This window comes from Panthera tigris, chromosome A3, assembly GCF_018350195.1.
Source record: "Panthera tigris isolate Pti1 chromosome A3, P.tigris_Pti1_mat1.1, whole genome shotgun sequence".
NCBI lineage: Eukaryota > Metazoa > Chordata > Mammalia > Carnivora > Felidae > Panthera > Panthera tigris.
This window is the reverse complement of record NC_056662.1, coordinates 132,775,622-132,789,567: the sequence shown is the minus strand read 5'-3', so window position 1 is coordinate 132,789,567 and position 13,946 is coordinate 132,775,622. Positions and strand designations below refer to the sequence as shown.

Here is a 13,946-nt window from a genome sequence, read left to right as displayed (position 1 = left end):
TTAACCATTCTGAATTTCAGAGGGGAGAATAGCACCCCCGCCTCTCGCAGAAAGACCAAATGAAATGATGTCTCTGTAACATGCCATATACAGGTTGGCTATTAGTGCTGTTATTAAAAAGGATAAACCGGGGCGCCCGGGTGGCTCCGTCGGTTAAGCGTCCGACTTTGGCTCAGGTCCCGGTCTCGCGGTTCGTGAGTTTGAGCCCCGCATCGGGCTCTGTGCTGACAATACAGAACCCCCTTTGGACCGTGTCTCCCCCCTCTCCCTCTCCGCCTCTCCCCTGCTGGCGCTCTCTGTCTCTCTCAAAAATAAGTCAACATTTAAAAAAGAAATTCAAAAACGGATAAACCATGAAAGAGCAGAAAAAACTGTATGAATGTAAGTAATTATTAACTCTTTCGATTAGAACCTCGAGATGATCAGTACATTTCTTGCACAACTCCAAAGGCAAAGATAACGGGGATTTATTTGAATGGCAGAAAAAACGACATCAGATCTCAGCTCGCTCCCCGCGCTGGGATGAAAGCCGGGACACGATTCTCCGTCTCCCACGGAGCTGCCCTCCCAAGGCAGAGCCTGTCACTAATGAAAGAGACAGGCGTGGGCTCAGGCGTGTCAAAACTTCATCTGTCACAATGAACAGAAGTCAATTATCTAGCCTCAGAAATCGCTTCCACGGATGATAGACGGGAACTATTAGCAGACCTTGGCAGAGACCTTGGCAGGCTCTGATGTTGCCTCCGGGCCAGGCTTCCTCCAGCAGCAGCCTGACCCTCTCCGGGGCCCAGGGCCGGGACCAGCCTGCCCCTTGGCGTGGGAGCCTCCCAAGGTCACGTGGGCCCCAGATGGCCCTGCTGCAAGCCCACAAGCTACCCTGTGCCCCAACCAGGCTATTTCCTCTAGTTTGTGACTTGCTAAGTAATCTGGGTTCAGGATAGTTAAAACCCAGAACCTGGGGGCACCTGGGTGACTCAGTTGGTTAAGCATCTGATTCTTGATTTGGGCTCAGGTCATGAATTCGCAGTTCGCGGTTCTTGAGTTCGAGCCCCGCGTCGGGCTCCATGCTGTCTCTCTCCCTCTGTCTCTCTCTGCCCCTCCCTTTCTCTCTCACTCTCAAAATAAATAAGTAAACTAAAAAACAAAACAACAACAACAAAAAAACCCACAAAAGACAGAGCTTGAACAGCAGGAAAGCAGAAAGGGGCAAGATATCTGTCCCCTACAACCAGCTAAGAGCATGTCTCTCGGCTGGTCCTCTCTCAGCCTAGCACCTCAGAACAGATGTGACATCTAGGGGCTGGGACAGGCCCACGCCCGATCGTCCACCTCCGTAATCAGTTCAGAAAAGCAGCCATTTGATATTTAGATTCTGTTTGACTCACTTTTTGTGTTCCACCAACGTATTCTTGCCTGGACCTTGTATGACCAGAAATGTGAGAACAGGAAGGGGGGCTTGACTGCAGAGTGCCATCCCCTCAACTGGCTTCTTTCCAGAAAGAAGTCACAGTTCCAGTGCCCCGATCCCCGTTCTGGGGGAGGGACGCGGCGGATGAGTTGGTGAGGGACACTCAGAAGCACCTCCCTCAACAGAGTGTGCCCTGACATATTCTGACATGTTCCTTCTGTGGATAAATAGGAGACGGTTGGCTGCTCTCCCTTCTGACCCACGAGGCTTTGTGTTTTCCTTCTGTGGCAGGGAAGGTGTGATTTTTGAGTCGGTTTACTTTTCATCACACGCCCCACAATTCTAGAAACTTGAAGGGACAAGTGTCTTGCCTTATCACTGATGCTCCTGTCTTACCGTCTGGGTGGAAGGCGGGACGTTCACTGCTGCACCTGACTGCTGGGTCTGACTTAGAGAAGCTTCAGGCAACCCAAGCTCATCATCCCAGCTGAGCCCCCCACTACGTAGGCTCCACTGGAAATCACTTCACTGAGCCAGTTTCCTCATCTGCAACACAGGGGCCAACATCCTTACAGACTGTAGAATCCCTAGATAAAAAAGAACACACATCCAGCATCCTGATGCATGCGAAGTTAGGACTTTTCGTGAGAACCGTCCATTGGAAGAGGTTATCCACGACGAAGAGACGATCATCAGGATCTATGCGCTGATTATTTAATTCACGTGTTAAACCTGATTCAACAGACGGCTATGAAACGAAACTTAAAACAATCCCAGTGAGAAACATTCTTGAAAGTACAATGCATTTGAATCTGCAGGGAAATAACCCCAGGGACTTAAATACACTGGACACTAAACGGGCACTTGTAACAATGTTGCCTTCACATCAGAAACATTATCATAATTGGTTTCATGTAAAACACACACCTAAAGACGAGCCATGGTTTCCCACGAGAGCCCTGGAATGTGTGCCAGATGAGCTCTTTAATTGAACGTATTTTAGAAGAGGCAGAACAGCCTGGAGGCCAAGCGCTGTGGCAGTAGCTCTAACCTTCTCGCCACACTCGTCTTGCACACTCAGCCGGCCTCGGCACAAGGTATCTCTCTGTTGCAAGAACTGCCATGCTATAAAACTCCAGAGAATGACGAAAAGCCAGCAATCAGCCTTTCTGATTGCTGCCAAAGAATGCACTTCAGATTTTATTGCCTATGAAGATAAAATCAAACATTGCTTTGGCCGCTGGATGTTGCTCTGCTAATTCGATGCCCTCCTACCTCGTGTGTGCTTGTACAGTGTGTGGCCACTTGTCTGCCTCTTGATTTGCTGACCACTGGGGTAGAGGCCAAGGCTTTGTACAAGCTTTCTCCAGAACCTGTGCCAAGAGACGTTCTCGAATAATTAACTCCTGATGCTCTGCCCTTCGTTTTCACCGCTTCCTAACATTTGCATCCTTCTAAGACTTAAAGCTCTAGAGAAGCTCTTAGAACCACCACTTGAGGGCTGTAGAGGGCGGGGGGGGGGGGGGGCTCATCTTCTTTCTGCATATCCAAATCCTATCCAGTCTAACTCCAATGCCACCTGCTCCCGGAAGCCATCTCATATCTTGGCAGTCAGAAATGGTCTCTTCCTCTACCTCCAGAAACATTGTGGCCACAGCTATGGAGGCCACTTGTCACATTCTATTGCAGACCATAGGTATTTTTCTATATGTTTTGTCTCCCCTGGAAGAGTTTAAGTCCCTGGAGGGAGAGGACCCAGGCTGGAGTCCCAGCTCTAGTGTCTCTTAAACAGGTGGCTCCTCACGCAGGACTTAACGTTGCCTGTTCAGTTCATAAGCTGGGCCTCGGGAGTGACCATACCTGCACAATAAGGGCTTTGTGAGGACATAACTTGGGTAAAGCAGAAGGTAACTTGTCTGGCCCCAAAAGATGCTCCATAAACACGTTGGGTGAATGAACAAAGGGTTGAGTGAATGGATGAATGAATGAACCTCGGTTTCCACCAACTTGTACGTAGGAACAAAAACAACCTGTAACTTCAGCAAAGGCATTTGCTACTTGCGAGATTCCAGATCCTTAGTCCCCTTTGTAGGGCCGATGGTATAAATCAAACACCTCTGCCTGGCTGATGTTAAGACCCTTTCCAAAAAAAACCAAGCCCATTCTTCCTTATATCAATTACCCCTCACTGAGAACTGTTAGAAGCCACTTATAAATAATAAACAACCAACTAAACCAAGTTCCTGACGTTTTCATATAGACGCACTCCTTCTGGTTTATGAGACCCACACAGAGCCACTTGGGTGGTTGGAAGGGGTACCCCTTCCTCAAGGCCCTACTGACGTCTGCCCCCCTGCCTCAGAAAAGCTTAGAAATATGCAGCTTCCCTGGGACACCTGAGTTATTCACTACACAACCTGTCTCGTGCCACTTCAGTGAAAATAAACTTTAGACTTCCTGACCAGACTTCTGCCCAAACTTAGGTACGAAGTCAAGGGTTTCCACCATCAGAAAAGATGGAAAGGCTGCTGTAGAGTTTTTCCCTCCTTCAGTCCCACTTGCTGAAATGTACTTTATGTGAAAGGGGAAAGCCTTCAGGGATGGTAAACCCTGGTGCAGCTTCTGGGTCTAGGGTGAGTGGGGTCCCCTCCCCGCCCACCGCTGGAGAAAGACCTAACACGGAGGGAGTCCCAGACGTCTTGCATCTCGGCTTTTCGGTATTTCCTTGCCCCTGATATAAATTCATCCATTCAAAGAACATGTTGAAAGCAACTACTAAGGGTTGGCTAGCCCTTAGGGGTATAAAGCTGAATGGAACACAGGCTAGATTCCCTTTACGGACTCGCAGCCCAGTAACGGAGACTGACGGACGATGTGAAAGATACTCTAATAGAATGATGAACGATATACATCATGGGAGCAAAGATGGAGATGTGCCCCAGCACTGTGAATTTTAAGGATTTTGAGCTGACTTTTAAAACATGGAAAGAACTCACTAAGTAAACAGGGCCAAAAGGGCATTCTAGCTGGATGAAAACGTTGGTGCTAGGGCACAGTTGTGTAGAAATGCAGAGCGACTTGGGGAGCTGTAAATGCTTCACCCTGTTCCCCAAACTGCAGCCAGAGACCTTTCAAAAATGCAAATCTGCCGGGGCGCCTGGGGGGCTCCGTCGGTTGAGCGTCCGACTTCGGCTCAGGTCACGATCTCGCAGTCTGTGAGTTCGAGCCCCGCGTCGGGCTCTGTGCTGACGGCTCGGAGCGTGGAGCCTGCTTCGGATTCTGTGTCTCCCCCTCCCCTGCTCATGCTCTATGTGTGCATGTGTGTGTGTCTCTCTCTCAATAATAAATAAACGTTAAAAAAAATTTTTTTTAGTGCAAATCTGCCTAAAATGGTTCTGCAGCTCTCTCTTATCCCCAGGTAAAGTCACGAAGTCCTTAACATGGGATCTTCTAAGCTCTCCCATGACCAGGCTCCTGCTTACCTCCAAGCTTTCTCTCTCATCACTAACAGGCCACATTTCTCTCAGTTGCTTGAAAACACAAAGCTCTCTCACCTTCTAATCTTTGCACATACTGTTTCCCACCACCGACTTGTTTGTTTTTTGTTTGTTTGTTTGTTTGTTTGTTTATAGAGAGAGAGAGTGGGGGAGGGGCAGAGGGAGAGAGAATCCCAAGCAGACCCCATGCCCACAGAGCCTGACGTGGGCTTGATCTCATGAACCATGAGTTCACGACCTGAGGAAAAATCAAGAGTAGGACACTCAACCAACCGAACCCCCCAGGCGCCCCCCACTACCAACTTCTAACTCATATTCACTCCCCAACTCCTTTGGGTCAGGGGGCCCTCCCTGTGCCCTAAGCTAGGTGGGGCCCCTCTGCATGTGCCCTAGCATAGCACCCATTGAACTCCATGGGCCTTCTTGTCTCAAGTCTGTCGTCCCCCTCAGATGGCCAGCTCTACATGATCTATGACTCTCTTGCTCACCACGGGGTTCTCAGAGCCCAGCACAGAATCTGGTATATACTAGGAACTCAGTGAATGGGCCAAGTGAGGTCTGAAGAGAAATCAGGCTGAACGGTTAGGCAGTGTAGACTGTGAAGGGCCTTATGTAGCCCATTAAGGCATTTGGATTTTCTTCACAGACTGTGGGGAGCCACTGGAAGAATTTTAAGTGAGTGCCATAACTGGACTTGTATTTTCATCCTTTGGTTTAATTTTTATTTGAGAGAGAGAGAGAGAGAGAGAGAGAGAGAAAGCACTTGTGCAGGGGAGAGGGACAGAGGGAGAGAGGGAGAGAGAGAGGGAGGGAGGGAGAATCCCAAACAGACCCCATGCTCAGCATGGAGCCCAAGGTAGGGCTCGATCCCACGACCTTGGGATCATGACCTGAGCTGAACTCAAGAGTTGGACGCTCAACCGACTGAGCCACCCAGGTGCCCCTGGATTTGCATTTTTAAAAGGATCACTTTCAGAAAGATAACTCTGGCGTCCGTGGAAACAGGATGGGTTGGAAGGTTGTCTGGTCTGGAGATAGGACGACTCATTAATGAAGCTGCATGTTTTTAAATTTTATTTATTTATTTATTTATTCTTTATATAGTTTATTCATATTTTTGAGAGAGAGAAAGAGACAGCACAAGTGAGGAAGGAGCAGAGAGAGAGGGAGAGAGAAAATCTTAAGCAGGCTCCATACTCCGTGCAGAGCCCGGTGTAGGACTTGAACTCACCGAGCATTAGGTCATGACCAGAGCCAAAGTCAGACGCTTAACAGACTGAGGCACCCAGGTGCCCCAATGAAGCCACATTCTTAGTGTCCAAAGGGTGAGAGCCTGGATGGATGAGGGATGTGGTGGGCAATCAGGGTGGGCGGGGGGACACCTGTGTGGCTATTAAACAAGGAGGAACATCAGGATGTGGTGACTGAGTGATTTTGTGGGACACGGAGAAAGATTCCGGATGGTGCCACGGTTCTGTTTTTTTGTTTTTTAATATGAAATTTATTGTCAAATTGGTTTCCATACAACACCCAGTGCTCATTCCAACAGGTGCCCTCCTCAATGCCCATCCCCCACCCCCCATCAACCCTCAGTTTGCTCTCAATTTTTAAGAGTCTCTTAGGCTTTGGCTCTCTCCCTCCCTAACCTCCTTTTGTTTTTCTTCCCTCCCCCATGGACTTCTGTTAAGTTTCTCAGGATCCACATAAGAGTGAAAACATATGGGATCTGTCTTTCTCCGTAGGACTTATTTCACTTAGCGTAACCCTCTCTGTTTCCATCCACGTTGCTACCAAAGGCCAGATTTCATTCTTTCTCATTGCCACGTAGTATTCCGTTGTGTATCTAAACCACAATTTCTTTATCCATTCGTCGGTTGATGGACATTTATGCTCTTTCCGTAATTTGGCCATTGTTGAAAGTGGTGCCAGTTTCTGTTGGGGCAACTAGATGAGGAAAAAGAGCAAATTTAAATCAACAGGACCGTGAAGCAGATTATCTGTTGACTTTGGGTTGTCGGTCACCAGGGCCTCAAAGAAAACCATCTCTTCTGCTGCTTCTGGTCAGCCTTTCTGAGCAAGGAAGCAACAGTATCTGTCTTTCACTCTGCCGGGACCTCTTAGACTCAAGACGTGGGAGAACCCTTGTTCAGTCTGCAGCCCGAGTGAGTCAGTCTGTCCTATCTGGTTATCACATCAGCACCTTTCCATGTGATTCAAAGTCTATAAGATGTGCTCTTGGCTTCTTCGAGCTCCTGGCTACACTGCTGTGTCATAGGACAGGCACAAAGGAGGCTTTCATTAGCTGGTCCGCTGCCATTAAATTCCTAGGTCATTCCTCTGCTGTGTCCTGTCTCCAGCACAATGACTGCCTGACCCAGTGTGCCCACCCTCGGTTTCCCCAGGTCTCGGCCGTGGCAGGGGGTGGCGGGGGAACTCCTTGCCACATTCTGAGCACCGCCCAAGGGAGATTCAGGACAGGACCCCGGCAGAGGCTGGGAGTCCGGGCTGAGTTGTTATGCTCAGAGCCTTATGGAAAATTTGAACAGAGCCTGAGCAAACAGCACGGCTCACTTTTTGGCATCTGTAACTGGGACTCGCCAAAATGCAACGTGGAGTCAGCAAGTGAGGTCAACTTTGGCTGAGGATCTCAAACCGAGAGGGGGAGAGTCAAGGAGAGGAAGGAAGGGGACCCCGGATCACATGTCACCGGGACGCAGCCCTTGTTACAACGACTGAAAAAGGAACCCTGGGGGGGGGGGGGCGGTAAGTGGCCGCTGCAAATCCAGAGGCAGTCTACCCTTGCTCATCTGCTATCTGCCCCCCAGGCTTCCCAGAGCAGTTCACCGAACGCTGCCCCCAGTCAAGTTCAAAGACCTTAGAAAACAACTCACAAACGCTTTCCAAGGAGAGTCACACATTTGGTCACACAGACTTTGGGAATTTCACAGAATTCCCATTCTTTTTTTTTTTTTTTTTTTTTTTTTTACGTTTGTTTATTTTTGAGACAGAGAGAGACAGAGCATGAATGGGGGAGGGTCAGAGAGAGAGGGAGACACAGAATCGGAAGCAGGCTCCAGGCTCTGAGCCATCAGCCCAGAGCCCGACGCGGGGCTCGAACTCGCGGACCGCGAGATCGTGACCTGAGCCGAAGTCGGACGATTAACCGAATGAGCCACCCAGGCGCCCCCAGAATTCCAATTCTTATGTAGCCCATTAAGGCATTTGGATTTTCTTCACAGACTGTGGGGAGCCACTGGAAGACTTTTAAGCAAGTGCCATAACTATATTTGCATTTTTATTTTTTGGTTTAATTTTTATTTGAGAGAGAGAGAGAAAGCACTTGTGCAGGGGAGAGGGACAGAGGGAGAGAGAGAGAGAGAGAGAGGGAGAATCCCAAGCAGACGCCATGAAGAGACATGAAAGTTTCTGTTTTCTCTTCTGAGAAAATGAAGTTTCTGTTTAAAGCCACGAGGAGGTCTCTTATACAACTAGGCATTATTGCTTGTGCACAGAGGCCGGAAGTGTCCACAGCTCCAAATCCTGCAGGCAGACCAACCATTCCCTGGGTGGCAGTTAAAGCCAGCACTTTCAGAATGAGCATTAGACACTCTCAGGTCCCTGGGGGACATTTTGCTCTCAGATTATAATTTTGTAAATGCTTCTCCAGGGAGCTGAGAGAACTAATGTTCTTATGGAAAAGGGCTTGCTCACTTAAAAACCCACTCACCTCTAGGATTTGGTCCAACACTTACAGATGCTTATAAAGAAGTCCTAGAGCCTTGGTTTTGAGGTTTTACTCTAAAATGCCGGATAAAGCTCCCCAAACTTGCTTTATCTAGACTCTTCTGGGGCACATATTAAAAGCCCAGATGTCCAGGCCTGTCCCCTGAAGACTGATTCAGTAGGTTTATAGTGGTGCCTTCTGGAATCTGGATTTTAACAAGGGTGCCTGGAAATTCTTACTGTCAGGCAAGTAATGGCAATGCTTCTGAGCCAGGGGACACGGGTGGAGGGGGCGGGCCAGCCCATGGTCATTCCCACCACACACCGCGCCCCCCCCCCCCGCAACAGCAACAGGGAAGCAGTGACCACAATGGGAAGGAGACCATGCTGGCTTGGGTGACCCCAAGGATCTGGTAATAGAGGCCTATGCTGGACATGGGGACAGCAGGGAGGAGTACCCCGGAGAGAGGGAAGAAGCCTTCAGAACAAGGGTGAGAGGGTTGAGAGTTCGGGGTGGGGGGGGGGGTTGCCAGCCATTCTGCATTTCCTCAAAGCTCATGAGAAGATCATCCCTGAATAATCTATGCTAAATAAGGCCATTGCTGCTCAGATTATGAGTCATAACCCTAGGATTGTTTGGACAGGACCTGTTCGGGGCACAGCGGTGGAGGAAACGAAGTAGACGGTCTAGAGAGTTAGGAGAAAATATAATTTGGGGGGAGGCTTGACCAGCCCTTGATACTCAGATGGTGTGGGGCTCCGGTGTGGCTCTGCGACCTTGAGCTCAGTTGAGGGCCTTGTTGATTTCTGTTCGTGAAACTAGGCCTCGCTGCAGACACCGTCCCACCCTTGTCGCCGTGTTTCGGGGGCCAGCACAGCACCTGACACGCAGTACATCGTCCGTGGACCCCACTGCGCTGCTTGCAATCGCATCCCTCGGTATTGCTCGACCTTAGGGCTGCCGGCACTTTGACGGAGATGTCCAGCTCACAACCAGAGCCATATCTGAGCCTCGTTTTCCCTTGAAAGCGTCAGGAGATGCTTAGGCCTGTGGCAGGAAGCACTGTCTACTCTGATTCATTTCAGTGACTTAGTCTCCAGGGGTCTTTCTGGATTCACTCTGCTCTTCAGACTCACGCTGACTCAGGTCTGTCCCTTCAGAGGCGCGCGCTGAGGACCCCTCCTGAAGCACATTGAATAACCAATCAGCCGGATGCTCAAATCCACCACCGCCTTGAGTGTGGGCTCCTTCCTGAGGGGCCTTCTCGCTCTTTCTCCAACTCAGCAACACGCTCTACAAGGCCCAGCTGGAAATCGTCAGTGAACTACTGAGCGGTGTGAGCCTTCTCTGATAGCTTCGATTATCAGCTCAAGGAATAAAAACAAAAGTCAGGAAGAGACGCCAGAGGCAGAAAAGCAGCATAGAGCTGGGTCCTCCTGTGGCATGAATAACGTGAGGGAATAGGTTTCTCTTCTAAGCTTTAGCTCCATTTTGGGAGTTTGCTTGCTGGGAGGCATTAAAAAGCCCTTGTTTGACCAGTTAAGAAAATAAATGACCCATAGAAAGATTTATCTGTGATGGACTCACACTGTATTTTCAAGGGTCGGATGTAACATGTATGACTAATAATACCTTTTATTGAGCAACTACTATGTGCCACGTATTTTACCGAGCTAATCTCCACTTCTTAGGATAACCCTGCTGGTTCGTGGTCATACCTCCCTTCCCCACCTGCTTCTTTCCAGTGAAGCTAGGGCTCTTAGAGAAACTTGGTCAAGGTAACAGAAGGTTGCAGAGCTGGGATTGGAACTTTGGACTCCAAACCCTAGAAATCATTTTTTTTTTTTTTATCGCTAACCTTTTTTTTTTTTTTCCATTAAGCAATAATTGCACCTCGGATAAACCTCATTGGCTACGATACTGCCACTGCACAAAGATAACCTTTTTTTTTAATGTTTATTTATTTTTGAGAGAGAGAGACAAAGCATGAGCAGGGGAGGGGCAGAGAGAGAGGGAGACACAGAATTGGAAGCAGGCTCCAGGCTCTGAGCTAGCAGCACTGAGCCCGATGCGGGGCTCGAACTCATGGACCGTGAAATCATGACCTGAGCTGAAGTCGACGCTTAACCGACTGAACCACCCAGTCTTTAACACTTTTGGTAACCCTAACTTGTGTTTAGTCTTGGTAACAGCTTTATTGAGATACAATTAACATACCCTACAATTCAACCTTTGAAAGTGTGCAATTCAATAATCGTTAGTGTATTCACAGGGTTGTGCAACCCTTATCACAATAAATTACAGAACATTTTCATCACCAAAAAAGAAACCCTGTGCCCTTTAACTACTACCTCCCCTATTCCCAGATTCCCTTCCCATCCGTAAGCAACCACTCATCTACTTTCTGCCTTTATAGATTTCTATAGTCTGAACATTTCGTGTAAGTGGCATTATGCACTATGTGTCCTTTTGGGTCTGGCTTCCTTCGCTCAACCTATTTTCAAGGGTCATCCATGTTGTAGCCTGTATCAGTACCTCATCTCTTTTTATGGCCGAATAATACCCCCCTGTTGTACGAACTGAATTGTGTCCCTCCCTGGTACATCAGAATGTGACCTTATCTGGAAATAGGAACACTGTCCATATGATCGATCATACTGGAGGTTATGCATATAGTCGTATAGGAGTAGGTGGGTCCTGACTGCAGCATGACCAATGCCCTAATACAAAGGGGGAATTTGGACACAGAGACGTGCACACAAGATGAGCACCTGTGGACACAGAGATGAGAGGGATGTGTATGTATGCCCAGGAATGCCAAAGGTTGCCACCAAGCACCAGCAGCTCAGAGAGATGCGTGGAACAGATTCCCCCTCACCATCCGAAGCAGGCTCCAGGCTCTGAGCTGTCAGCACAGAGCCTGATGCAGAGCTGGAACTCAAAAACCGTGGGATGGTGACCTGAGCTGAAGTCGGACGCTTAACCGACTGAGCCTCCCACGCACCCCTTCACCAACATTGTTACTGTCTGTCTTTTTTATTACAGCCATACTAGTGGGTTGGAAGCAGTATCATACTGTGGATTGATTTGCATTTCCCTAATGATTAATTATATTGAATAGCTTTTCATGCGTTTTATGGCCATCTGTATATCTCCTTTGAAGAAATGTCTATGCAGAGTCTCTGTCCATCGTTTCATTGGTTGGTCTTTTGTTTCTGAGTTGTAAGAGTTCTTTTTTTTTTTTTTAATGTTTATTTATTTTTGAGAGAGACACAGACAGAGCTTGAGCGGGGGAGGGGCAGAGAGAGAGGGAGACACAGAATCCGAAGCAGGCGCCGGGCTCCGAGTTGTCAGCACAGAGCCCGACGCGGGGCTCGAACTCACGGACCGTGAGATCGTGACCTGAGCCGAAGTCGGACACTTAACCGACTGAGCCACCCAGGCACCCCATGAGTTGTAAGAGTTCTTTATGTATTCTAGATATGAGTCCCTTATCAGATATTTGCAAATATTTTCCCACAATTTGTGTGTTTTCTTTACTTTCTTGATGTGTCCTTTGAAACACAAAAGGTTTTTTTAATGTTTATTTTTATTTATTTTCGTTTTTTTTAATGTTTTTTTATTTATTTTTGAGACAGAGAGAGACAGAGCATGAGCAGGGGAGGGGGCAGAGGGAGAGGGAGACACAGAATCTGAAGCAGGCTCCACGCTCCGAGCTGTCAGCACAGAGCCCGATGCGGGGCTCGAACTCGCAGACTGTGAGATCATGACCCGAGCTGAAGTCAGATGCCCAACCGACTGAGCCACCCAGGTGCCTCTATTTGTATTTATTTTGAACGAGAGAGAGAGAGAGAGAGAGTGTGTGTGTGTGCACCAGCGAGCTCTCACGAGGGAGGGGCAGAAAGGGAGAGAGAGAATCCCAAGCAGGCTCCTGGCTGTCAGCACAGAGCCCAACGTGGGGTTCGAACTCACAAACCGTGAGACCATGACCCCAGCAGAAACCAGGAGGTGGATACTCAACCGACTGAGCCACCCAGGCACCCTTTACTAAAGCACAAACACTTTTAATTTTGATGAAGCCCATTGTATATATTGCTAATTAATGTTTTATCCATCTATTTTGCCTCTACTCTTGCCCCTCTGCGTTCATTTTCCCAAGAGCAGCCAAAATGATCTTTTTTATTTTTAGGGATAAAGCAGCCCTGCCAGGCCTCTGCATGTAGGAAAATTACAAAGATTACCCTGTGTGATCTGGCTCCCCCCACTTCTCCAGCATCATCTTACATTATCTCTCTTGCTCACAACATCCCAGCTTCTCCGACCTTTCTCTAAATCCACCTAGTTCCTGCTGTAGGGACTTGACTGTTCCTTTGTTATACGCTCCTCTCTAACTGACATTCACCTGCTCCTTCTCTTCCGGATTCAGCTCAAATGCTACTTCCTCCAAGAAGTCTTTCCTGATTGCCCTCTCTAATGTAACAACTCCTCACACACCCTGGATAGTCTTTGTTACATCACCCTGTTCCATTTCTGTCAAGGGGACTCACAAGAAACGATTTTTTTTTTAATTTTTTAAATTTTTTTAACATTTATTTATTTTTGAGACAGAGAGAGAGAGAGAGAGAGCATGAACAGGGGAGGGTCAGAGAAAGAGGGAGACACAGAATCCGAAGCAGGCTCCAGGCTCCGAGCTGTCAGCACAGAGCCCGACGCGGGGCTCGAACCCATCGACCGCGAGATCATGACCTGAGCCTAAGTCGGACGCTTAACCGACTGAGCCACCCAGGCGCCCCAGAAACAATTTTATGCAAGTTGTTACTATCTTTCTCTGCTAGAATCTAAGTTTGATAACAGCAGTGACTTTCTCTGGCTAGTCCACTGCTACACCTTAGTTTTGGGGACAGTGCTGGGCATAGAGAAGGTAGTTGGGAAATATTAGTTGAACTACTGAGCCACGCAATAGGGCAGCAACTAGACAGTGTATTATAGAGCGGTGCTCAGAACTGAAAGAAACCTTCATAAATCTCAGGAGTGGAAAGAACCTCAATCCTCTGGGTTTTACCAAGTCCCTCCAGCACAGTAGAGATTACATAATTTGGAATATTGGGCTTCTGACGGGATGGGAAAGCCAAGCAGTGTATCCTTGCCCATTAAAAACACTTCTCAAATTTTATTTAAAGGTTTATTTATTTTGAGAAAGAGAGAGAGAGAGAGAGAAAGCACGAGCAGGGGAGGGGCAAAGAGAGAGAGGGAGAGAGAGGATCCCAAGCAGGCTCCGTGCTGTCAGCACAGAGCCTAACTCGGGGCTTGATCCCAT

The 13,946-nt window shown here is 48.3% G+C and overlaps 1 pseudogene; it reads right to left on the bottom strand.

Annotated features, from left to right (window-relative positions):
• Nucleotides 1-10,397: 10,397 nt before the first annotated feature.
• LOC122237569 lies at nt 10,398-10,567 on the bottom strand (annotated as a pseudogene).
• Nucleotides 10,568-13,946: the final 3,379 nt, after the last annotated feature.